The sequence below is a fragment of the Oncorhynchus keta genome, chromosome 1 (genome assembly GCF_023373465.1).
Source record: "Oncorhynchus keta strain PuntledgeMale-10-30-2019 chromosome 1, Oket_V2, whole genome shotgun sequence".
Classification (NCBI taxonomy): Eukaryota; Metazoa; Chordata; class Actinopteri; order Salmoniformes; family Salmonidae; genus Oncorhynchus; species Oncorhynchus keta.
The window spans coordinates 86,537,028-86,564,326 of NC_068421.1; the positions used below are offsets into that span (position 1 = coordinate 86,537,028).

Here is a 27,299-nt window from a genome sequence, read left to right on the forward strand (position 1 = left end):
CCCTGTCCTCCACCCCTCAGTGCCCCAGTGAGAGTCACCCTCTTGTGGGACATCATGGCTGCCCCTACTCCCTGTCCTCCAACCATCAGTGCCCCAGTGAGACTCACCCTCTTGTGGACATCATGGCTGCTGTCCTCATACTTCTGCTGGATCCTCTCCTCCAGGAAGTAGATCCTCAGCTTCAGGCTGAAGTTCTCCTTCTTCAGGTCATTTAGGTGCTGAGAAATAGTACGGTAACCCCGGAAACTGTTAGACATGATGACGGGTTTTTCACAGGGGGCAACAGAGCCCCCCATTCAGTCCCGCATCCTAACTAAAGCAACACTGAATAAAAACATAATAACATAAACAAATAAGAATGCAAATCTAGCGGTAAAACAGTCCTTACTGTCTAACTGTCAACAACTCTAACAGTCAACTGTGAAGTGACAGTCAAACTCAGAGAGGAGAGCTGCCCCGTTTTCGACATGGAGGGGTGGGGGCTGGGGGTGTTAGAGGAGGGGGGGGGGGTGTTAGAGGACGGGGGGCTGGGGGTGTTAGAGGAGGGGGAGTGTTAGAGGGTTGTGTCTGAGTTTCTTTTTTTAACACTGGGAAGTTATTCCAGGAATCTGACACAGGCTGGAGAGAATGGCTCAGACAGGCCTCAGGCAGTGCTGTTCTGCTACTGTAGCTGATTGCGAACACATACTGTATGTCACTACTTTTGTACAGTAGCCTCCCCTCCCCCCCATCCACCTAGAAGTGGACTGAGTGATTTGGAGGCCATCCACCTAGAAGTGGACTTAGTGATTTGGAGACCATCCACCTAGAAGTGGACTTAGTGATTTGGAGGCCATCCACCTAGAAGTGGACTTAGTGATTTGGAGGCCATCCACCTCGAAGTGGACATAGTGATTTGGAGGCCATCCACCTAGAAGTGGACTTAGTGATTTGGAGACCATCCACCTCGAAGTGGACTTAGTGATTTGGAGGCCATCCACCTAGAAGTGGACTTAGTGATTTGGAGACCATCCACCTAGAAGTGGACTTAGTGATTTGGAGACCATCCACCTGAAGTGGACTTAGTGATTTGGAGGCCATCCACCTCGAAGTGGACTTAGTGATTTGGAGGCCATCCACCTAGAAGTGGACTTAGTGATTTGGAGGCCATCCACCTAGAAGTGGACTTAGTGATTTGGAGGCCATCCACCTAGAAAATCAGTGGACTTAGTGATTTGCTAAAGCTAACCATCCACCTAGAAGTGGACTTAGTGATTTGGAGGCCATCCACCTAGAAGTGGACTTACCACTGGTGATTTGGAGACCATCCACCTAGAAGTGGCTTTGTGATTTGGAGACCATCCACCTGGAAGTGGACTTAGTGATTTGGAGGCCATCCAACCTCAGATGGACTTAGTGATTTGGAGACCATCCACCTAGAAGTGGACTTAGTGATTTGGAGACCATCCACCTGAAGTCTTAGTGATTTGGAGGCCATCCACCTACGGTTGAAGTGGTCTTAGAGCGCTGATTTGGAGACCATCCACCTGGAAGTGGACTTAGTGATTTGGCAGGCCATCCACCTAGGAAGTGGACTTAGTGATTTGGAGACCATCCACAACTCATGAACGAAGTGGACTTAGTGATTTGGACTGGCCATCCACCGCTAGAAGACCATTGATTTAGTGATTCTGGAGACCATCCACCTAGAAGTGGACTTAGTGATTTGAGACCATCCCGTTCACCCAGTCAAAACTGGCCTCTAGTGAACAAACTTGGAGACCATCCACCACCTTCCGGAGAACCTGGACTTAGTGATTTGGAGACCATCCACCTAGAAGATGATGCCTTTCCAGGTGATTTGGAAGGCCTGGATAAGAGCCACCTGACTTAAATGTAAATGTAAATGGACTTAGTGATTTGGAGGCCATCCACCTAGATTTGGAGTGGAAGTGGACTTAGTGATTTGGAGACCATCCCACCTTAGTGATTTGGAGACCATCCAGTGGACTTAGTGATTTGTCCACCTAGAAGTGGACTTAGGATTTGGAGGCCATCCACCTAGAAGTGGACTTAGTGATTTGGAGACCATCCACCTAGAAGTGGACTTAGTGATTTGGAGACCATCCACCTAGAAGTGGACATAGTGATTTGGAGGCCATCCACCTAGAAGTGGACATAGTGATTTGGAGGCCATCCACCTAGAAGTGGACTTAGTGATTTGGAGACCATCCACCTAGAAGTGGACTTAGTGATTTGGAGACCATCCACCTAGAAGTGGACTTAGTGATTTGGAGACCATCCACCTAGAAGTGGACTTAGTGATTTGGAGGCCATCCACCTATAAGTGGACTTAGTAATTTGGAGGCCATCCACCTAGAAGTGGACATAGTGATTTGGAGACCATCCACCTAGAAGTGGACTTAGTGATTTGGAGGCCATCCACCTAGAAGTGGACTTAGTGATTTGGAGACCATCCACCTAGAAGTGGACTTAGTGATTTGGAGGCCATCCACCTAGAAGTGGCTTTGTGATTTGGAGACCATCCACCTAGAAGTGGACTTAGTGATTTGGAGACCATCCACCTAGAAGTGGACTTAGTGATTTGGAGGCCATCCACCTAGAAGTGGACTTAGTGATTTGGAGGCCATCCACCTAGAAGTGGACTTAGTGATTTGGAGACCATCCACCTAGAAGTGGACTTAGTGATTTGGAGGCCATCCACCTAGAAGTGGACTTAGTGATTTGGAGACCATCCACCTAGAAGTGGACTTAGTGATTTGGAGGCCATCCACCTAGAAGTGGACTTAGTGATTTGGAGACCATCCACCTAGAAGTGGCTTTGTGATTTGGAGACCATCCACCTGGAAGTGGACTTAGTGATTTGGAGGCCATCCACCTAGAAGTGGACTTAGTGATTTGGAGACCATCCACCTAGAAGTGGACTTAGTGATTTGGAGACCATCCACCTAGAAGTGGACTTAGTGATTTGGAGGCCATCCACCTAGAAGTGGACTTAGTGATTTGGAGACCATCCACCTGGAAGTGGACTTAGTGATTTGGAGGCCATCCACCTAGAAGTGGACTTAGTGATTTGGAGACCATCCACTTGGAAGTGGACTTAGTGATTTGGAGGCCATCCACCTAGAAGTTGATTTAGTGATTTGGAGACCATCCACCTAGAAGTGGACTTAGTGATTTGGAGACCATCCACCTAGAAGTGGCCTTAGTGATTTGGAGACCATCCACCTAGAAGTGGACTTAGTGATTTGGAGACCATCCACCTAGAAGTGGCCTTAGTGATTTGGAGGCCATCCACCTCGAAGTGGACTTAGTGATTTGGAGGCCATCCACCTAGAAGTGGACTTAGTGATTTGGAGACCATCCACCTAGAAGTGGACATAGTGATTTGGAGGCCATCCACCTAGAAGTGGACTTAGTGATTTGGAGACCATCCACCTAGAAGTGGACTTAGTGATTTGGAGACCATCCACCTAGAAGTGGACATAGTGATTTGGAGGCCATCCACCTAGAAGTGGACTTAGTGATTTGGAGACCATCCACCTAGAAGTGGACTTAGTGATTTGGAGACCATCCACCTAGAAGTGGACTTAGTGATTTGGAGACCATCCACCTAGAAGTGGACTTAGTGATTTGGAGACCATCCACCTAGAAGTGGACTTAGTGATTTGGAGACCATCCACCTAGAAGTGGACTTAGTGATTTGGAGGCCATCCACCTAGAAGTGGACTTAGTGATTTGGAGACCATCCACCTAGAAGTGGACTTAGTGATTTGGAGACCATCCACCTAGAAGTGGACTTAGTGATTTGGAGACCATCCACCTAGAAGTGGACTTAGTGATTTGGAGGCCATCCACCTAGAAGTGGACTTAGTGATTTGGAGACCATCCACCTAGAAGTGGACTTAGTGATTTGGAGACCATCCACCTAGAAGTGGACTTAGTGATTTGGAGGCCATCCACCTCGAAGTGGACTTAGTGATTTGGAGGCCATCCACCTAGAAGTGGACTTAGTGATTTGGAGACCATCCACCTAGAAGTGGACTTAGTGATTTGGAGGCCATCCACCTAGAAGTGGACTTAGTGATTTGGAGACCATCCACCTCGAAGTGGACTTAGTGATTTGGAGACCATCCACCTAGAAGTGGACTTAGTGATTTGGAGGCCATCCACCTAGAAGTGGACTTAGTGATTTGGAGGCCATCCACCTCGAAGTGGACTTAGTGATTTGGAGGCCATCCACCTAGAAGTGGACTTAGTGATTTGGAGGCCATCCACCTCGAAGTGGACTTAGTGATTTGGAGACCATCCACCTAGAAGTGGACTTAGTGATTTGGAGGCCATCCACCTAGAAGTGGACTTAGTGATTTGGAGGCCATCCACCTAGAAGTGGACTTAGTGATTTGGAGACCATCCACCTAGAAGTGGACTTAGTGATTTGGAGGCCATCCACCTAGAAGTGGACTTAGTGATTTGGAGGCCATCCACCTCGAAGTGGACTTAGTGATTTGGAGACCATCCACCTAGAAGTGGACATAGTGATTTGGAGACCATCCACCTAGAAGTGGACATAGTGATTTGGAGGACCCAGGCAGAGGCCAGTCTGAGCCCCCCTTTATTCCCGCTGATTTTTTAATTATCTTTTAATGTGCCATGAACACAACCAGTCACGATGTTTTCATCTAATTGTCAAACAAATCACTTCAAAAAGTAGGTTACCTTGGCACGTTCATCCAAAATAATCCCAGCATCCGAGCAGTACACCGTGCACCCGCCAACTTTCTTTCAATTCGCAAGTGGCTGAAACTATCTCACCAGAGAAAGCATCCGAGCGAAAAACAGTGACTCTGTCTTACTATGTGTAGCCCATGTATCTGATGCTGTCTGGCCAGAAACAGTATGACATATTATTTTTGGCCAGACAGCAACAGATACATGGGCTACACATACATGTCCTCTGCCTTGACCATGATGGCAGTCTTATTACATCCCCCAAAGTTAACCCACACTGGGCTAAGGACAAAAACTGCAGCCATTAACCCCACAACCCTCCGCCCCACACCAGTGCACATACAGGCAGAAACTGCAAAACACCTAAACAAGTTGACCTGGAACCAGAAATGCTGAGACAACACTGTATATGTATATCTAGAGTGAAGCATATGAGATGTGAACGTCAACATTTGACAACCATGAAGTTACTAGACGCTATCTGATCAGAAGGGGGTGCTATAGCACCACTCTCCTGCCCTGTTCACCTGAGTTAGTGGAAAAACTACACTCTGGACCCCGGAATGCTTCACTGATCCAAGGATATTTTTAGGAGCTATCAAGCTCTGGCTGTCGCTGTGGAATTCCAGACTGGGAACTGGCGCTCAGACGAGTAGCGCTGTCCTGTGGGCCGTGAGGGGTAGAAGGGTAGTGGAGGAGAAGGAAAGACACTAAAACAGATTGACTCACACACACACACACACACACACACACACACACACACACACACACACACACACACACACACACACACACACACACACACACACACACACACACACACACACACACACACACACACACACACACACACCAATGAGATGGTGTATGAAAAGTAGACCATACAAACAGTAAGCAAACAAGACTGCAATGGCTAGGCCAGGACAGCGACGGAGTGGCTGAGACGCAAACAGGTCAGAGAATGATCATCATGTGTGACAACACTGTATTCCATCATATAGGATACAGCAGAGCTGTAGGGAGAGAACCCCAGTCCAGTCCACCCATTACAATCAATACAATATATTTAATCTGTCATAATGTATAGGCTATAGCAGAGCTGGAGAGAAAACCATAACACCCATAACACACGACAACCCAATTAGAGCTCATTCAGAAGAGATCATTGAATGTATTACCAAACCAGCTGCATGTAAAAATAAACCATCCCTATTCTATCAATGTACTTTCCCATTCCGACGTCTGCTCATCCCTTTCCGACGTCTGCTCATCCCTTTCCGACGTCTGCTCATCCCTTTCCGACGTCTGCTCATCCCTTTCCGACGTCTGCTCATCCCTTTCCGATGTCTGCTCATCCCTTTCCGACGTCTGCTCATCCCTTTCCGATGTCTGCTCATCCCTTTCCGACGTCTGCTCATCCCTTTCCGATGTCTGCTCATCCCTTTCCAATGTCTGCTTATCCCTTTCCCTTTCTGATCATCCCTTTCCGATGTCTGCTCATCCCTTTCCATTTCTGATCATCCCTTTCCGACGTCTGCTCATCCCTTTCCCTTTCTGATCATCCCTTTCCGATGTCTGCTCATCCCTTTCCCTTTCTGCTCATCCCTTTCCCTTTCCGACGTCTGCTCATCCCTTTCCCTTTCTGCTCATCCCTTTCCGATGTCTGCTCATCCCCTTTCCCTTTCTGCTCAACCTTTTCCAATTTTGCTCATCCCTTTTCCTTTCTGCTCATCCCTTTCCCTTTCTGCCCCTCCCTGTCCCTTACTGCTCATCCCTTTCCCTTTCTGCTCATCCCTTTCCACATTTGCTCATCCCTTTCCCTTTTGCTCATCCCTTTTCCTTTCTGCTCATCCCTTTCCCTTTCTGCCCCTCCCTGTCCCTTACTGCTCATCCCTTTCCCTTTCTGCTCATCCCTTTCCGACATCTGCTCATCCCTTTCCCTTTTTGCTCATCCCTTTCTGACGTCTGCTCATCCCTTTCCCTTTCTGCTCATCCCTTTTCCTTTCTGCTCATCCCTTTCCCTTTCTGCTCATCCCCCTTTCTGCTCATCCCTTTCCCTTTCTGCTCATCCCTTTCCCTTTCTGCTCATCCCTTTCCCTTTCTGCTCATCCCTTTTCCTTTCTGCTCATCCCTTTCCCTTTCTGCTCATCCCTTTTCCTTTCTGCTCATCCCTTTTCCTTTCTGCTCATCCCTTTCCCTTTCTGCTCATCCCTTTCCCTTTCTGCTCATCCCTTTCCCTTTCTGCTCATCCCTTTCCCTTTCTGCTCATCCCTTTTCCTTTCTGCTCATCCCTTTTCCTTTCTGCTCATTGTCTAGTGACAGTACTACATGAGATGGCGCGCATGCAGACATTTTCCAGAGTCCCGTACCAACTTTTAAATTGTACCCCACTGTTTTTTTTACTGGGGTGAATCTAACCATCCATTATTACAATCAGACTGGATTAAAGCCGTGCAGATAAATATGTGAGTTGTGAAAGGCTCCTACGGCACACCAGCCACATCTTATAGACATTTTCCAGCAGTGACTTCCCTCCCTTGTCAAGCAGAGCTGAGCCGCGTCCCATTCCCAACCCCGCTACCCCCCTAATTTGCATTTCCCATAGACCGCTATTGTGTTTCCATGGTGACCCTTGTCAATGGCAGTCATAACAGCTTACTAACCCCTTCCTCCATGTGTCAGAAGCAGTTTGGGGAACAGCAGTCAGCAGCCACCCGACATAGGAGAGACGAGGGAGGTGGGAGGCAGTATTCCACCCGACATAGGAGAGAGGAGAGAGGCGGGAGGCAGTATTCCACCCGACATAGGAGAGAGGAGAGAGGCGGGAGGCAGTATTCCACCCGACATAGGAGAGACGAGAGGGGCAGTATTCCACCCGACATAGGAGAGAGGGGGGAGGCAGTATTCCACCCGACATAGGAGAGAGGCGGGAGGCAGTATTCCACCCGACATAGGAGAGACGAGAGGGGCAGTATTCCACCCGACATAGGAGAGAGGAGAGAGGCAGGAGGCAGTATTCCACCCAACATAGGAGAGACGAGAGAGGCGGGAGGCAGTATTCCACCCAACATAGGAGAGAGGAGAGGGGCGGGAGGCAGTATTCCACCCAACATAGGAGAGAGGAGAGAGGCGGGAGGCAGTATTCCACCCAACATAGGAGAGAGGAGAGAGGCGGGAGGCAGTATTCCACCCGACATAGGAGAGAGGAGAGAGGCGGGAGGCAGTATTCCACCCAACATAGGAGAGAGGAGAGAGGCGGGAGGCAGTATTCCACCCGACATAGGAGAGAGGAGAGAGGCGGGAGGCAGTATTCCACCCGACATAGGAGAGAGATGAGAGGCGGGAGGCAGTATTCCACCCGACATAGGAGAGGCGGGAGGCAGTATTCCACCCGACATAGGAGAGACGAGAGGGGGGAGGCAGTATTCCACCCGACATAGGAGAGAGGAGAGAGGCGGGAGGCAGTATTCCACCCGACATAGGAGAGAGGAGAGAGGAGGGAGGCAGTATTCCACCCAACATAGGAGAGAGGAGAGAGGCGGGAGGCAGTATTCCACCCAACATAGGAGAGAGGAGAGAGGCGGGAGGCAGTATTCCACCCGACATAGGAGAGAGGAGAGAGGCGGGAGGCAGTATTCCACCCAACATAGGAGAGAGGAGAGAGGCGGGAGGCAGTATTCCACCCGACATAGGAGAGAGGAGAGAGGCGGGAGGCAGTATTCCACCCGACATAGGAGAGAGGAGAGAGGCGGGAGGCAGTATTCCACCCGACATAGGAGAGAGGAGAGAGGCGGGAGGCAGTATTCCACCCGACATAGGAGAGAGGAGAGAGGCGGGAGGCAGTATTCCACCCGACATAGGAGAGAGGAGAGGGGCGGGAGGCAGTATTCCACCCGACATAGGAGAGAGGAGAGAGGCGGGAGGCAGTATTCCACCCGACATAGGAGAGAGGAGAGAGGCGGGAGGCAGTATTCCACCCAACATAGGAGAGACGAGAGAGGCGGGAGGCAGTATTCCACCCGACATAGGAGAGAGGAGAGGGGCGGGAGGCAGTATTCCACCCAACATAGGAGAGACGAAAGAGGCGGGAGGCAGTATTTCACCCGACATAGGAGAGAGGCGGGAGGCAGTATTCCACCCAACATAGGAGTGAGGCGGGAGGCAGTATTCCACCCGACATAGGAGAGAGGCGGGAGGCAGTATTCCACCCAACATAGGAGAGAGGCGGGAGGCAGTATTCCACCCGACATAGGAGAGAGGCGGGAGGCAGTATTCCACCCAACATAGGAGAGAGGCGGGAGGCAGTATTCCACCCGACATAGGAGAGTGAGGCGGGAGGCAGTATTCCACCCGACATAGGAGAGAGGAGAGAGGCGGGAGGCAGTATTCCACCCAACATAGGAGAGAGGCGAGGAGGCGGGAGGCAGTATTCCACCCGACATAGGAGAGAGAGAGAGGCGGGAGGCAGTATTCCACCCGACATAGGAGAGAGAGAGAGGCGGGAGGCAGTATTCCACCCGACATAGGAGAGAGGAGAGAGGGCGGGAGGCAGTATTCCACCCAACATAGGAGAGAGGAGAGAGGCGGGAGGCAGTATTCCACCCAACATAGGAGAGAGGAGAGAGGCGGGAGGCAGTATTCCACCCAACATAGGAGAGACGAGAGAGGCGGGAGGCAGTATTTCACCCGACATAGGAGAGAGGCGGGAGGCAGTATTCCACCCAACATAGGAGTGAGGCGGGAGGCAGTATTCCACCCGACATAGGAGAGAGGCGGGAGGCAGTATTCCACCCAACATAGGAGAGAGGCGGGAGGCAGTATTCCACCCGACATAGGAGAGAGGCGGGAGGCAGTATTCCACCCGACATAGGAGAGAGGAGAGAGGCGGGAGGCAGTATTCCACCCAACATAGGAGAGACGAGAGAGGCGGGAGGCAGTATTCCACCCGACATAGGAGTGAGGCGGGAGGCAGTATTCCACCCAACATAGGAGTGAGGCGGGAGGCAGTATTCCACCCGACATAGGAGTGAGGCGGGAGGCAGTATTCCACCCAACATAGGAGTGAGGCGGGAGGCAGTATTCCACCCGACATAGGAGAGACGAGAGAGGCGGGAGGCAGTATTCCACCCGACATAGGAGTGAGGCGGGAGGCAGTATTCCACCCAACATAGGAGTGAGGCGGGAGGCAGTATTCCACCCGACATAGGAGTGAGGCGGGAGGCAGTATTCCACCCAACATAGGAGAGGAGGTATTCCACCCGACGGGAGGCAGTATTCCACCCAACATAGGAGAGGCAGTATTCCACCCAACATAGGAGAGGAGAGAGGCGGGAGGCAGTATTCCACCCGACATAGGAGAGAGGGAGAGAGGCGGGAGGCAGTTCCACCCAGTATTCCACCCGACATAGGAGAGAGGAGAGAGGCGGGAGGCAGTATTCCACCCGACATAGGAGAGAGGAGAGAGGCAGGACATAGGGAGGCAGTATTCCACCCGACATAGGAGAGAGGAGAGAGGCGGGAGGCAGTATTCCACCCGACATAGGAGAGAGAGAGAGGCGGGAGGCAGTATTCCACCCGACATAGGAGAGACGAGAGAGGCGGGAGGCAGTATTCCACCAACATAGGAGAGAGGAGAGAGAGAGAGGCGGGAGGCAGGCAGTATTCCACCCGACATAGGAGAGAGAGAGAGGCGGGAGGCAGTATTCCACCCGACATAGGAGAGGGCGGGAGGCGGGAGGCAGGAGGCCGGACATGGGAGAGAGGCGGGAGGCAGTATTCCACCCAACATAGGAGAGGAGAGAGGCGGGAGGCAGTATTCCACCCAACATAGGAGAGACGGGAGGCGGGAGGCAGGAGGCCGTATTCCACCCGACATAGGAGAGAGGAGAGAGGAGGCGGGAGGCAGGAGGCAGTATTCCACCCAACATAGGAGAGAGGAGAGAGGCGGGAGGCAGTATTCCACCCGACATAGGAGAGAGGAGAGGCGGGAGGCAGGAGGCCCACCTGACATGGGAGAGGCGGGAGGCAGTATTCCACCCAAGGAGAGACGAGAGAGGCGGGGCAGGCAGTATTCCACCCGACATAGGAGAGAGGAGAGAGGCGGGAGGCAGGAGGCCGTATTCCACCCGACATAGGAGAGAGGCGGGAGGCAGGAGGCCATTCCCCGACATGGGAGAGAGAGAGAGAGGCGGGGCAGGAGGCAGTATTCCACCCGACATAGGAGAGAGAGGCAGTAGAGAGGGAGAGAGGCGGGAGGCCGTATTCCACCCGACATAGGAGAGAGGAGAGAGGCGGGAGGCAGGAGGCAGTATTCCACCCGACATAGGAGAGAGGAGAGAGGCGGGAGGCAGTATTCCACCCGACATAGGAGAGAGGAGAGAGGCGGGAGGCAGGAGGCCGTATTCCACCCGACATAGGAGAGAGGAGAGGCGGGAGAGGAGGCGGAGGCAGTATTCCACCCAACATAGGAGAGAGGCGGGAGGCAGTATTCCACCCAACATAGGAGAGAGGAGAGAGGCGGGAGGCAGTATTCCACCCGACATAGGAGAGAGGAGAGAGGCGGGAGGCCGTATTCCACCCGACATGGGAGAGAGGAGAGAGGCGGGAGGCAGGAGGCAGTATTCCACCCGACATGGGAGAGAGGAGAGAGGCGGGAGGCAGTATTCCACCCAACATAGGAGAGAGGAGAGAGGCGGGAGGCAGTATTCCACCCAACATAGGAGAGAGGAGAGGCGGGAGGCAGGGGAGAGAGGAGAGAGGCAGGCAGGAGGCAGTATTCCACCCGACATAGGAGAGAGGAGAGAGGCGGGAGGCAGTATTCCACCCGACATAGGAGAGAGGAGAGAGGCGGGAGGCAGTATTCCACCCGACATAGGAGAGAGGAGAGAGGCGGGAGGCAGGAGGCAGGAGGCAGTATTCCACCCGACATAGGAGAGAGGAGAGAGGCGGGAGGCAGTATTCCACCCGACATAGGAGAGAGGCGGGAGGCAGGAGGCAGTATTCCACCCGACATGGGAGAGAGGAGAGAGGCGGGAGGCAGGAGGCAGTATTCCACCCGACATAGGAGAGAGGAGAGAGGCGGGAGGCAGGAGGCAGTATTCCACCCGACATAGGAGAGAGGCGGGAGGCAGGAGGCCGTATTCCACCCGACATGGGAGAGAGGAGAGAGGCGGGAGGCAGGAGGCCGTATTCCACCCGACATAGGAGAGAGGCGGGAGGCAGGAGGCCGTATTCCACCCGACATGGGAGAGACGAGAGAGGCGGGAGGCAGGAGGCCGTATTCCACCCGACATGGGAGAGAGGAGAGAGGCAGGAAGCAGTCTTGCACCCAACATAGGAGAAAGGAGGCAGTAATAAGGGGTAAATTATGCAGCTAGATAGTCTCCTGCCTCAGTCTCTGACAGGGCCTGGACCATAGCGTTGTCTCAGTCTCTGACTCTACTCTTCACAGAAGAGACCTACAGTAGGGTTACAATGCAGCTATGATATTTGCATATGGTTCTTTAATTAGAATGTTGTTTTCAAACTAAAAGTGCAACAAGACACCAGAAAATTAACCACAAGAAAAACTGTGAAGGAAGGAGAAGGGGAATCTTAGAGGAAGTACAGTTGTGTGGTGTGAGTTGAGGACTGAATGGCTGTAAGTCAGCTCGCCATATAAAACTAGTGCTTGTTGAGTTAGTCCATGGAAAGGTGTCCCTGTCGATAAGGCCAACACTGACTAGAATGACAAAACCACCTTAATGGGAAATAGAGTAGACCACACAACATACTGAGGTTAGAGACACTTTTCACTCCAAATCCTCATCATTAAATGAGTTATACAGTCTGACAAGGACTTTTCCAAACTGCCAATATACTGTATCTGTAATAATATACATGGTCCTTCTGCGTTTACACTATAAATAAATAGTAAATAATAATAAATGATACATTAACAAATGGAAAAAGGCCATGTGTGCTATTGGTCGCATGCTGTTAATTACATCAAGCCAAGTTTAACAACCATGTAAAATTATATTTATGGGTCAGCGCTTCTGTTTATTTAATTATTACCGCTTACATCGCAAGTTCCATAATTATGCATATAAAAATTGGGCAGACAACCACTGTTTGGAGTCTATTTATAAGGAAAATAAATGAAGCATAAAATGTTCAGTTCCGCTGTATCCAGGGAAACAAATGCCAAGGCAACAGTACTGACTTTTACTGCGATGCGATGGGATGTGATGTCATGTGATGTAAAGTCATGTGATGTAAAGTCATGTGATGTAAAGTCATGTTTGAGTTTTATCAAAGTATGCTTGAATAGGTGCAGCACAGACAAGAGTCCCCAGATATCTTTGAATAGAGCTAATTAACTTAAAAGTGTGGCGTACTAAATCATATATAACATTAAAAACAACAGTCCCTGCACTCTGAATCAGTAACCCCAGGGTAACACAATGTGTGCAGATCTTTACTAAACCCCACCTCTTTAAGTAAATAAAATAATCCTTCTCATTATTAATCCATGACCAGATAGAACAAACACTTCTTGGCTGCCTCCATCTGTCAGTCGACTTTTGTTGCCATGGTAACGCGATGGAAGTCACAGAGAGGGTGATATCACTTTTACTTCTTCCCCTCTCTCATCAAGCAGCATGTCCCCTCCCTCTCTTCCCCCTTCTCTTCATCTCTCCCCTCTCTCCATCCTTCTCTCTGTTTCTCTGTTAAATCCATCCCAGATGTGGTGGCAGAGCATGGTGCCAGTGGTATGTGAGTGGAGGAGGGAGTAGTGTAATGGGGGGCCCTCTCCCTCTGCCAGCTTCCCATCAGGGGTACGTACACTGGTACTGAGGGAGGGAGAGGGGACGGGTGGTGGAGGATCACTTTCCAGCCTGCCTGCCAACCCCCCACTGCACTGCAGCCCTTAAGGTACATCACCCTCCCTGCTCCCAACCATGGCCAGAAAAACAGACCCAACACCGACTAACCTGCCCGTAAACCCTACCACACAACACCTATAGCTATCCAGAAACATACACGCTCACTCACACACACACACATAAACACATGCAAAATGCACACACACACTCACACTTTACATTACTTTCCCACACACCCCTATTCCGTACCCCTGCCTCTCCACAGGCCTTCTCATACAGCCCACGCCCTTGCTGCCTGCCTGCCTGCTGCCTGTGCTCTACGGGGCCTGGACGGGGCCTGGACGGGGGCAGAACCCAGCAGTGCTGGAAAAGAGCGGGTCACACGCTAGGTCTTAGAGAGCCGTTGCCCCCGGTGTCAGTGTTTGGTTACAGGCGTCGCTGCGTTTCCATGGGTACTTACAGTACTTCTACGCCTGTTGTTTTGGGCTTAATGATGCCAAGTAAGAAGTAGACATAAAATGAAACAGGATTTATACAACAACAAAAAGTAGGACACAAACACTTGGTATATCTGTGTGGTCAGACTACGCCTGTAGTCTGTAGTTCATATGTCCAGAGACTGACTCTGGGTTAAAGAGTCTACTGGCTGCTCTGGGTTAAAGAGGCTATTGACTGCTCTGGGTTAAAGAGGCTATTGGCTGCTCTGGGTTAAAGAGGCTATTGGCTGCTCTGGGTTAAAGAGGCTATTGGCTGCTCTGGGTTAAAGAGGCTATTGGCTGCTCTGGGTTAAAGAGGCTATTGGCTGCTCTGGGTTAAAGAGTCTACTGGCTGCTCTGGGTTAAAGAGGCTATTGGCTGCTCTGGGTTAAAGAGGCTATTGGCTGCTCTGGGTTAAAGAGGCTATTGGCTGCTCTGGGTTAAAGAGGCTATTGGCTGCTCTGGGTTGAAGAGGCTATTGGCTGCTCTGGGTTAAAGAGGCTATTGGCTGCTCTGGGTTAAAGAGGCTATTGGCTGCTCTGGGTTAAAGAGGCTATTGGCTCTGGGTTGAAGAGGCTATTGGCTGCTCTGGGTTAAAGAGGCTATTGGCTGCTCTGGGTTAAAGAGGCTATTGGCTGCTCTGGGTTGAAGAGGCTATTGGCTGCTCTGGGTTGAAGAGGCTATTGGCTGCTCTGGGTTGAAGAGGCTATTGGCTGCTCTGGGTTAAAGAGGCTATTGGCTGCTCTGGGTTAAAGAGGCTATTGGCTGCTCTGGGTTAAAGAGGCTATTGGCTGCTCTGGGTTAAAGAGGCTATTGGCTGCTCTGGGTTAAAGAGGCTATTGGCTGCTCTGGGTTAAAGAGGCTATTGGCTGCTCTGGGTTGAAGAGGCTATTGGCTGCTCTGGGTTAAAGAGGCTATTGGCTGCTCTGGGTTAAAGAGGCTATTGGCTGCTCTGGGTTAAAGAGGCTATTGGCTGCTCTGGGTTAAAGAGGCTATTGGCTGCTCTGGGTTAAAGAGGCTATTGGCTGCTCTGGGTTGCTGAAATTACTGCTCCTCTCTCAGTTTAACACACACAGCTGATGTGATGTATTTTGTGGGGAAGAGAGTAATACATAGTGTAAGTAATGCAGGGCTGGACTTGCAGCGTCTTGTCTCCAGCTGCATACTGGTCTACTGGGTGTAATCAATGAGAGGAGACGTCCACCTCTCTGTCGACACCACGTTAGCCTCATGCTTTATATCAACCCCCCAGATACTGGAAGGTGTATTCTCGCCAGGTGCAACTCAAACATCCCAGACCGTACCATTTACTGGACGAGTGAGTTTATAAACTGGAACCGAATCCGGACTCTTGGAGCACTCTTTGGCCCGGGATCAGAAGCTCCAGCACCGGTCTTCCTGACCCAGACTGTCTGTGTTACCTGACCCCCGGAAGTGAGCCTTTTCCTCAGCAGAACGTGAAGGATGGCCCCTGGCCTGGAGCTCTGGTCGATAGTGCAGAGTGTGATACTCCCAGAGAGGGCAGCAGGGCCCTGACTCAGGAGGCTCCGGGGCTAACACTGCTGCTGCTGCTGTTCGGGCTGCTGGATAGGGACTAGGGAGGAAAGGAACCCTGTCAGCTCAGCTCTGGGCCAATAGATCCTGCCTTTGTGCATTTGTCTTTATTTCTTGCAAATTCTGAAGGTAGATGTACACTAACGTTCAAAAGTTTGGGGTCACTTAGAAATGTCTTTGTTGTTGAAAGAAAAGCACATTGTTTGTCCCTTAAAATAACATCAAATTGATCATAAATACAGTGTAGACATTGTTAATGTTGTAAATGTCTACTGTAGCTGGAAAAGGCAGCTTTTTGATGGAATAGGTGTACAGAGGCCCATTGTCAGCAACCATCACTCCTGTGTTAGCAATGGCACGTTGTGTTAGCAATGGCACGTTGTGTTAGCAATGGCACGTTATCTTAGTTTATCATTTTAAAAGGCAATTTGATCATTAGAAACCCCTTTTGCAAAAAACGTGTCAGTCTATTCTTGTTCTGAGAAATGTTGGCTATTCCATGCAAGAAATTGCCAAGAAACTGAAGATCTTGTATAACGCTGTGTACTAATCCCTTCACAGAACAGCGCAAACTGGCTCTAACCAGAATAGAAAGAGGAGTGGGAAGCTCTGGTGCACAACTGAGAACAAGAATAGACTGACGAGTTTCAGAAGAAAGTTCTTTGTTTCTGGCCATTTTGAGCCTGTAATCAAACCCACAAATGCTGATGCTCCAGATACTCAACTAGTCTAAAGAAGACCAGTTTTATTGCTTCTTTAATCAGAACAACCGTTTTCAGCTGTGCTAACATACTTGCAAAAGGGTTTTCTAATGATCAACTTGATAAACTTGGATTAGCTAACACAACGTGACATTGGAACACATAAGTGATGGTTGCTGATAATGGGCCTCTGTACGCCTATGTAGATATTCCATTAAAAATCAGCCGTTTCCAACTACAATAGTAATTTACAACATTAACATGTTTGAAATGTCTACACTGTATTCTTTATCAATTTGATGCTATTTTAATGGACAAAAAAAATGATTTTCTTTCAAAAACAAGGACATTTCAAAGTGAACCTAACTTTTGAACGGTAGTGTACCTCTCGGAATTTGTATTTCTCAAAAAATGATTTGCTTGTCACACAATTAGATCGACGAAAGAGACAAAGACAGGATGAGAGAGATACTTGTGTGTATGTGCCTGTGTATGAGAGAGAAAGAGAAAGAAAATACTTGTCTGGCCAACACAGACTTGTCTGGACACAGATCTGACATACCACATTCTTTCATACTACCCCCCCAGCCAATCCTTTATTGCGTTCCCTCCATCCAGAGGTGTGATTGCTGTGAGTCAGCCAGGTAGAGGGGGGGTAGGCTTAAAGCAGAGAATATTGGTGATTGGAGGGTTGGAAGAAAGGAGCAAGAGAGAAAAGAAGAAAGAGAGAGAAGGAGAGAGAGAGTGAAAAAGAGAGAGAGAGAGAGAGATAAGAGAGAGAGAGAAGGAGGAGGAGAGATAATGAGAGAGGAGAGAGAGAAGAAAGAGAGAGAGAGAGAAGAAAGAAAGAGAGAGAGCGAGAGAGAAAGAGAGAGAGAGAGAAAGAGAGAGAGAAGGAGGAGGAGAGAGGGGAGAGAAGGAGAGAGAGAAGAAAGAGAGAGAAGAAAGAGATATATGAGAAGGAGAGAGAGAGAAGAAAGAGAGAGAGAGAGAGAGAGAGAGAGAGAGAGAGAGAGAGAGAGAGAGAGAGAGAGAGAGAGAGAGAGAGAGAGAGAGAGAGAACAAAGAAAGAGAGAGAGAGAGAGAGAGAGAGAGCGAGAGCGACAGAGAAAGAACGAGAGAGAGAAGAAGAGAGGAGAGAGAAGGAGAAAAAGAGAAGAAAGAGAGAGAGAGAGAAGAAAGAAAGAAAGAAAGAAAGAAGAAAGAAAGAGAAAGAAAGAGAGATAGAGAAGAAGAGAGGAGATGGGGAAGGAGGAGATGGGGAGGAGGAGATGCGGAGGAGGAGATGGTGGAGTTGGAGATTGGAGGAGGAGATGGGGGGGTGGAGATGTGGGAGGAGGAGATAGCGGAGGATATTGGTAGGAGGAGATGGGGGAGGGAGATGGGGAAGATGGGGAGGAGATGGGGGGGAGAAGGAGATGGGGAGAAGGAGATGGGGAAGGAGGAGATGGGGAAGGAGGAGATGGGGAGGGAGATGGGGAGAAGATGGGGAGGAGATGGGGAGGAGGAGATGGGGAGGAGGAGATGGGGGAGAAGATGGGGAGGTGGAGATGGGGAGGAAGGAGATGGGGAGAAGGAGATGGGGGAGGTGGAGATGGGGAGGAGGAGATGGGGAGGAGGAGATGGGGAGAAGATGGGGAGGAGGTGGGGAGAAGGAGATGGGGAGAAGGAGATGGGGAGGTGGAGATGGGGAAGGAGGAGATGGGGAGGTGGAGATGGGGAGGAGGAGATGGGGAGGGAGGAGATGGGGAGGGAGATGGGGGAGAAGATGGGGAGGAGATGGGGAGGAGGAGATGGGGAGAAGGAGATGGGGAGATGGGGGGGAGAAGATGGGGAAGGGAGATGGGGAGAAGGAGATGGGGAGAAGGAGATGGGGGAGGTGGAGATGGGGAAGGAGGAGATGGGGAGAAGGAGATGGGGAGGTGGAGATGGGGAGGAGGAGATGGGGAGGTGGAGATGGGGAGGAGGAGATGGGGAGGAGGAGATGGGGAGAAAGATGGGGAGGGAGATGGGGAGGTGGAGATGGGGAGGTGGAGATGGGGAGGAGGAGATGGGGGAGAAGGAGATGGGGAGGAGATGGGGAGGTGGAGATGGGGAGGTGGAGATGGGGAGGAGGAGATGGGGAGGTGGAGATGGGGAGGGGGAGATGGGGAGGTGGAGATGGGGAGGTGGAGATGGGGAGGTGGAGATGGGGAGGAGGAGAGGGGGAGGTGGAGAGGGGGAGGTGGAGATGGGGAGGTGGAGATGGGGAGGAGGAGATGGGGAGAAGATGGGGAGGAGATGGGGAGAAGGAGATGGGGAGAAGGAGATGGGGGAGGTGGAGATGGGGAAGGAGGAGATGGGGAGAAGGAGATGGGGAGGTGGAGATGGGGAAGGAGGAGATGGGGAGAAGGAGATGGGGAGGTGGAGATGGGGAGGAGGAGATGGGGAGAAGAGATGGGGAGGTGGAGATGGGGAGGGGGAGATGGGGAGGAGGAGATGGGGAGGAGGAGATGGGGAGGTGGAGATGGGGAGGAGGAGATGGGGAGGAGGAGATGGGGAGAAGATGGGGAGAAGAGATGGGGAGGTGGGAGATGGGGAGGTGGAGATGGGGAGGAGGAGAGATGGGGAGGAGGAGATGGGGAGGTGGAGATGGGGAGGTGAGATGGGGAGGTGGAGATGGGGAGGTGGAGATGGGGAGGAGGAGATGGGGGAGAAGATGGGGAGGAGAGATGGGGAGGTGGAGATGGGGAGGTGGAGATGGGGAGGAGGAGATGGGGGAGAAGATGGGGAGGAGATGGGGAGAAGGAGATGGGGAGAAGGAGATGGGGAGGTGGAGATGGGGAAGGAGGAGATGGGGAGAAGGAGATGGGGAGGTGGAGATGGGGAGGAGGAGATGGGGAGGAGGAGATGGGGAGAAGATGGGGAGAAGGAGATGGGGAGAAGGAGATGGGGAGAGGAGGATGGGGGAGGAGGAGATGGGGAAGGAGGAGATGGGGAGGGAGATGGGGGAGATGGGGAGGAGGAGATGGGGAGGTGGAGATGGGGAGAAGATGGGGAGGAGATGGGGAGAAGGAGATGGGGAGAAGGAGATGGGGAGATGGGGAGGTGGAGATGGGGAAGGAGGAGATGGGGAGGAGGAGATGGGGAGGTGGAGATGGGGAGGAGGAGATGGGGAGGTGGAGATGGGGAGAAGGAGATGGGGAGGTGGAGATGGGGAGGAGGAGATGGGGAGAAGGAGATGGGGAGAAGGAGATGGGGGAGGTGGAGATGGGGGAGGAGAGGGGAGGAGGGATGGGGAGGAGGAGATGGTAGGGGGAAGGAGATTGGGGAGGAAGAGAATGGGGGAGGAGGAAATAGGGGAGGAGGAAATAGGGGTGGAGAAGATGGGGGAGGATATGGGGAGGAGGAGATGGGGGAGGAGGAGATGGGGGAGGAGGAAATAGGGGAGGAGGAGATGGGGAGGATATGGGGAGGAAATAGGGGAGGAGATGGGGGAGGAGGAGATGGGGAGGAGGAAATAGGGGGAGGAGATGGGGGGGAGATGGGGGAGGAGGAGATGGGGGAGGAGGAAATAGGGGAGGAGGAGATGGGGAGGATATGGGGAGGAGGATATGGGCTCAGTTGGTAGAGATGGGGTAATGCCAGGGTAGTGGGTTGGGGAGGAATGAACACATGACTGGAGGAGGGATAAAAGGGAGGATATGGGGAGGAGGATATGGGGAGGAGGTGCAGCGCAGGCGAGGGGGATATATGACCTTCATCAGTCTCACTTGCAGAACAGAAGGATCACATCAGTGTACTTAAGAAGATGTTAAAGACCACATCTTCAATCATACAGACATCTGATTGAGCTCCTCCATCTCTGCATCTCCTCCACTCAATCATCCTCCATTCAATCACCCTCCCCATACACAGCCTGTCATCATCTGAGGTGAGAAACTAAATAGAGCCTCAATAGGTCTCTAATGTCCTAGTTCAGGAATCCCCTCAAAGTAATTTTGGCTGTAGACATAATGCAACTGGGAGTGATTAGGGAGTCATTTTGGTTCGGTTATCCAGGTGAAACCATCATGACTTAATTTTGAGTCATCAAATTGGCAATAAAAGTTCCCTTTCATTTGACCTTCTATTCTCTCTTTCCCTGCCAGAAAACAGATCACAACAATTAAAAAGGCAGAATAAAGAGAAATACTTACATTAACCCCCACCTTTACTTCCAACCTTTCTGACAACCTCCATCATGCCCACACATCAGCATCTATACTATATATATGAATCAGAGGAGATTAAACACTTTCACCTCCACCCCAACACCTCTCTCTCCTGTGGCTACAAACAATAGCTTCCCGTGCGGGTCTCAGTACACACATTAACCAGAGCATCAGAGTCTCGGAGTCCTCCTGACCCACCGCCTCCACACACCTCACCCCAGCTCCCCTCACTCTCCACTGGGAAGCAGGATCAGAGAGAGGGGGCAGAGAGATGAAGAGAGAGACAAAGACATTGGGAGAAGATGGGGTATAGAGGGTGAGAGAGAGAGAGAGAGCGAGAGAGAGAGAGAGAGAGAGAGAGAGAGAGAGAGAGAGAGAGAGAGACAGACAGAGACAGACAGACAGACAGACAGACAGACAGAGAGACAGAGAGACAGAGAGAGAGAGAGAGAGAGAGAGAGAGAGAGAGAGAGAGAGAGAGAGAGAGAGAGAGAGAAAGAAGGAGAGAGAGAAGGAGAGAGAAAGAGAGAGAGATGGAGAAAGAGAGTGAGAGGATGAGCTAACCATCTGTAGTTACATGCTGCTGCTATGCTGTTTTCTGACTGTTGGCTGTGTGATTGGAAAAGGTTTGGTCTCTGCTGGAGAGTCAGGAAATGATACCACTAAGGTACTCTGTCAGGTTTGGTCTCTGCTGGAGAGTCAGGAAATGATCCCACTAAGGTACTCTGTCAGGTTTGGTCTCTGCTGGAGCGTCAGGAAATGATCCCACTAAGGTACTCTGTCAGGTTTGGTCTCTGCTGGAGCGTCAGGAAATGATCCCACTAAGGTACTCTGTCAGGTTTGGTCTCTGCTGGAGCGTCAGGAAATGATCCCACTAAGGTACTCTGTCAGGTTTGGTCTCTGCTGGAGCGTCAGGAAATGATCCCACTAAGGTACTCTGTCAGGTTTGGTCTCTGCTGGAGCGTCAGGAAATGATCCCACTAAGGTACTCTGTCAGGTTTGGTCTCTGCTGGAGCCACTAGTCAGGAAATGATCCCACTAAGGTACTCTGTCAGGTTTGGTCTCTGCTGGAGCGTCAGGAAATGATCCCACTAAGGTACTCTGTCAGGTTTGGTCTCTGCTGGAGCGTCAGGAAATGATCCCACTAAGGTACTCTGTCAGGTTTGGTCTCTGCTGGAGCGTCAGGAAATGATCCCACTAAGGTACTCTGTCAGGTTTGGTCTCTGCTGGAGCGTCAGGAAATGATCCCACTAAGGTACTCTGTCAGGTTTGGTCTCTGCTGGAGCGTCAGGAAATGATACCACTAAGGTACTCTGTCAGGTTTGGTCTCTGCTGGAGCGTCAGGAAATGATCCCACTAAGGTACTCTGTCAGGTTTGGTCTCTGCTGGAGCGTCAGGAAATGATCCCACTAAGGTACTCTGTCACTAGGTCTGAGGGTTGAAAGTGGATGGCGATCAAAACAAGGGTGAATCAAAAACACACCGACACACACACTCCATATCCTTGCCCTACTATCTCTAACTGTACACACCATCATCTTTCAGACTAGTGAAATCAATAGCTGCTCTTACTTCTAATTGATGAGAGTTTATCTACACAGGGAGTCTGTGTTGTCACGTCCAACTAAATACTTTCCATGGGTTTGTGTAAGCAACCATAAACACATTGCAGGTAATTATAAAAGCATGCATTTAATGTTACGGGGAAAGGTCTGCTTTGTGGAAAAGTGCTGCTGTTCCCAGGGCCATATTTCCCAGAGTACATCTGTCTCTGGTTCTGTGTGTTTATGGAGGGTCTAAATGATGGTATCGAGTTCTCTCCCATCCAAACCACAGCCAACTGTCATGAACCCTCTCCACCAGCCACTTTTGTCTCTCACAGACGTGTAACCCAATCTTTCCCTGAGTTTCTCTCTCTTCGCTCAAATTCATTTCAGACGAACAGGGAGAGTAGTTTTGATAAAACAAACATAAACTGGGGGAACAAAGCAATGTGTTTTCGCCACAAAGAGAAAGAGGAGGAAGGAAACGCCGCCGGAGAAGCAGTTTTGTGAATGAAGCCCAGCTGAAACAGAACAGAGAGGAATGGGGTACCAGGTCCATACACCTCAAAATGTGTGTGTGTGTGTGTGTTACATACACAAACCAACTACAAACTGTGCTTCTCTCTGAAGAGTGCAGTGCCCAATACATCCAAAAGATGGCAACAGGAGAGAGCTAGTATGGTGGTATACTGGTGGCATGGGGGTAGACTGGTGGTATGATGGTATGATGGTATGGTGGTATACTGGTGGTATGGGGGTAGACTGGTGGTATGGTGGTATGGTGGTATGATGGTATGGTGGTATGATGGTATGGTGGTATGATGGTATGGTGGTATACTGGTGGCATGGGGGTAGACTGGTGGTATGGTGGTATGGTGGTATGATGGTATGGTGGTATGATGGTATGGTGGTATGATGGTATGGTGGTATACTGGTGGCATGGGGGTAGACTGGTGGTATGATGGTATGGTGGTATGATGGTATGGTGGTACACTGGTGGTATGGTGGTATACTGGTGGTATACTGGTAGTATGGTGGTAAACTGGTGGCATGGGGGTAGACTGGTGGTATGATGGTATGGTGGTATGATGGTATGGTGGTACACTGGTGGTATGGTGGTATACTGGTGGTATACTGGTAGTATGGTGGTAAACTGGTGGCATGGGGGTAGACTGGTGGTATGGTGGTATGGTGGTATGATGGTATGGTGGTACACTGGTGGTATGGTGGTATACTGGTGGTATACTGGTAGTATGGTGGTAAACTGGTGGCATGGGGGTAGACTGGTGGTATGGTGGTATGGTGGTATGATGGTATGGTGGTACACTGGTGGTATGGTGGTATACTGGTGGTATACTGGTAGTATGGTGGTAAACTGGTGGCATGGGGGTAGACTGGTGGTATGGTGGTATGGTGGTATGATGGTATGGTGGTACACTGGTGGTATGGTGGTATACTGGTGGTATACTGGTAGTATGGTGGTAAACTGGTGGCATGGGGGTAGACTGGTGGTATGGTGGTATGGTGGTATGATGGTATGGTGGTATACTGGTGGTATGGTAGTATTGTGGTACACTGGTGGTATGTTGGTATACTGGTGGTATACTGGTAGTATGGTGGTAAACTGGTGGCATGGGGGTAGACTGGTGGTATGGTGGTATGGTGGTATGATGGTATGGTGGTACACTGGTGGTATGGTGGTATACTGGTGGTATACTGGTAGTATGGTGGTAAACTGGTGGCATGGGGGTAGACTGGTGGTATGATGGTATGGTGGTATGATGGTATGGTGGTACACTGGTGGTATGGTGGTATACTGGTGGTATACTGGTAGGTATGGTGGTAAACTGGTGGCATGGGGGTAGACTGGTGGTATGGTGGTATGGTGGTATGATGGTATGGTGGTACACTGGTGGTATGGTGGTATACTGGTGGTATACTGGTAGTATGGTGGTAAACTGGTGGCATGGGGTAGACTGGTGGTATGGTGGTATGGTGGTATGATGGTATGGTGGTACACTGGTGGTATGGTGGTATACTGGTGGTATACTGGTAGTATGGTGGTAAACTGGTGGCATGGGGGTAGACTGGTGGTATGGTGGTATGGTGGTATGATGGTATGGTGGTACACTGGTGGTATGGTGGTATACTGGTGGTATACTGGTAGTATGGTGGTAAACTGGTGGCATGGGGGTAGACTGGTGGTATGGTGGTATGGTGGTATGATGGTATGGTGGTATACTGGTGGTATGGTAGTATTGTGGTACACTGGTGGTATGTTGGTATACTGGTGGTATACTGGTGGTATACTGGTAGTATGGGGGTAAACTGGTGGTGTAATGTATGTACAGGGCTAGTAGTATAACACAGATGTCAGCTGGATGGATGGAAGGATGGATGGATGGAAGGAAGGTGGGAAGGAAGGAAGGAAGGATGAATGGATATATGATGTGTGTAACCATGTGTAATGTATGTACAGGGCTAGTAGTATAACACAGATGTCAGCTGGATGGATGGAAGGATGGATGGATGGAAGGAAGGTGGGAAGGAAGGAAGGAAGGATGAATGGATATATGATGTGTGTAACCATGACAGTATCCTTCTTTGGATGGACAGTGAGTTGAAGTCTTATTAGTCTACTCTATTCAATTGTACAGTACTCTGTAATGCCTGGACACATGTACAGTACATCTGATGTATCTGTGTGTGCGCTGCAGCCATGCCCTCCTTTGTTGTCCATGGACAGAAAATCAAAGGGACACAGAGCCATGCCTAAGGGTCCCATTGACTGCACTGAACCATCAGCTGGCAGGATGGGACTGTAACGTCACTGTATAATAGGATCTGGGGTGAGGGGAGGGTGGTAAGGATAGGGGTGAGGAGCTGGGAGAGGGGATGGTGGTGAGGATAGGGGTGAGGAGCTGGGAGAGGGGAGGGTGGTGAGGATAGGGGTGAGGAGCTGGGAGAGGGGAGGGTGGTGAGGATAGGGGTGAGGAGCTGGGAGAGGGGAGGGTGGTGAGGATAGGGGTGAGGAGCTGGGAGAGGGGAGGGTGGTGAGGATAGGGGTGAGGATCTGGGGTGAGGGGAGGGTGGTGAGGATAGGGGTGAGGAGCTGGGAGAGGGGAGGGTGGTGAGGATAGGGGTGAGGAGCTGGGAGAGGGGAGGGTGGTGAGGATAGGGGTGAGGAGCTGGGAGAGGGGAGGGTGGTGAGGATAGGGGTGAGGAGCTGGGAGAGGGGAGAGGCACAGTCTCTGCTCCCATTGTTTCCCATAATCGGCACATCTGTCGAACTCAATAACTAAACTATGCACACACGGACACGCACGCACGCACACACACACACACACGCATAACCAGAGCATTCAGACAATAAAGCCTCGAGTTCCTTGTTAGGAAGGATCAAAGGTTTGCCGATCCCTGGTGCAATAAATGCTGTTAAACTCTATCCTGTCCTGGGGTGCCTCCCTTACTGCTCTGACAGAGACATGCAGCTGGCTGCTCTCCTTTCATTCAGCCCTGGAACTGGAAGAGCAGAGAATCTCTCCCTCTGCGTGACTCTCCGTGAGCTGCGTGGCTCTCCGTGAGCGTGGCTCTCCGTGAGCTGCGTGGCTCTCCGTGAGCTGCGTGACTCTCCGTGAGCTGCGTGACTCTCCGTGAGCTGCGTGGCTCTCCGTGAGCTGCGTGGCTCTCCGTGAGCTGCGTGACTCTCCGTGAGCTGCGTGACTTTCCGTGAGCTGCGTGGCTCTCCGTGAGCTGCGTGACTCTCCGTGAGCTGCGTGACTCTCCGTGAGCTGCGTGACTCTCCGTGAGCTGCGTGGCTCTCCGTGAGCTGCGTGGCTCTCCGTGAGCTGCGTGGCTCTCCGTCGTGAGCTGCGTGACTCTCCGTCGTGAGCTGCGTGACTCTCCGTCGTGAGCTGCGTGACTCTCCGTGAGCTGCGTGACTCTCCGTGAGCTGCGTGACTCTCCGTGAGCTGCGTGACTCTCCTCTGCGATCACTAACATTAAAGGAGCAGTGCAGGAAAAAAAACAGGATTTTCCTGTTTAAAAAGTATATATTTTTCTACACTATGAGGTTGAAATAACACTCTGAAATTGTGAAAATTATGATAATTCCCTTTTTGTGTGAGAGCCATTTTTTTTTTAAAGGGAAAAAAGAAGGTATTTCAGCCTGTTCAGGTGGGATGGAGTATTTGGCCCAGATCATGACATCACAATCTGATCAGATTGTTCTGAAAAAATTACCAGTCATGCCTGTTTACCTAAGTGGCTACCATGTTAACTTAAAAGGCCTCTCTAGGACACAGCATCCACTGAAAAGTTAGTGGCTATGAATTGAAATAGCAGCACAGTATTTGTACTAAGAGACATTGACACAATCCAGAAAAACTGCAGAATCTCCTAATTTCAAAGATTTAAGAAGTATATTGTCAGCACATCCTTACTTTGTGAAATGACTGTCTTTACTACCGAGTTTCTAGCAAAATGGTCAATTAATGTACAACAGGTTGCTGCTGTGTGTCTTTAGGGAGCAGAGCTGGCCTTCCTTTTCTCCATCCTACCTTTCTCTGACAAATTAAATATGCATTCATCTGGTTCCTATTACCCGCTCGTTAGGGATAATTGGGGTGGTATTGACAAACAGTATGACCCACTTCTGACTGCTTGGCTCTGGTTGACCCGAGTTGCTTTTCATTAGTGCTTTTCTTATTAGATCAATTCAGATGGAACCTCCCAGTTTCACTCCATTTGTGACTGTTTTCTTCTGTTTCGTTCCTTATTGAACGTGACCCTGCGCTGAACTAGGCTAGAATGGGTCGGGTCAGATACGTTATATACCTGGCCATATTAAGTCCAGTCCAATCCAGTCCAACCCTGTCCTGCACAACATCCACAGCCGGAGCTGCAGAAGTGTCTTTAACGAGAAGTTTGATGGTTCAATTCTAATGTTTCATAGGCAGTGAAAATATTTTCACAGGGGTGGAGAGGTTACTTGAGCAAAGTTGTAAAATAAAAAGAACAACTCTGATGGTGTTTTAAAATGGGATTACTGCCATTCCACTGGATCACAAGATCTGGTTGGAGAAAAGGATTGTAGAAACACATGAGCTCATGCCACTTAATAATCCCCATGAAGAATTGAAAAAGTCCTGAGTCAAATGTAGGGCCATTACCTATGATCTCAATCAGTCAGCCCTGCAGGATGAGTCTGAGTCACTCTGGACAGACAGTTTGG

The 27,299-nt window shown here is 50.6% G+C and overlaps 1 long non-coding RNA gene across 1 annotated transcript; it reads left to right on the top strand.

Annotated features, from left to right (window-relative positions):
• The first annotated feature begins 21,039 nt into the window (after positions 1–21,039).
• On the top strand, positions 21,040–22,004 carry LOC127907601 (uncharacterized). Its single transcript, XR_008065102.1, has 3 exons — positions 21,040–21,507; positions 21,566–21,777; positions 21,831–22,004. It is a non-coding gene; the product is annotated as an uncharacterized LOC127907601 (long non-coding RNA).
• Positions 22,005–27,299: the final 5,295 nt, after the last annotated feature.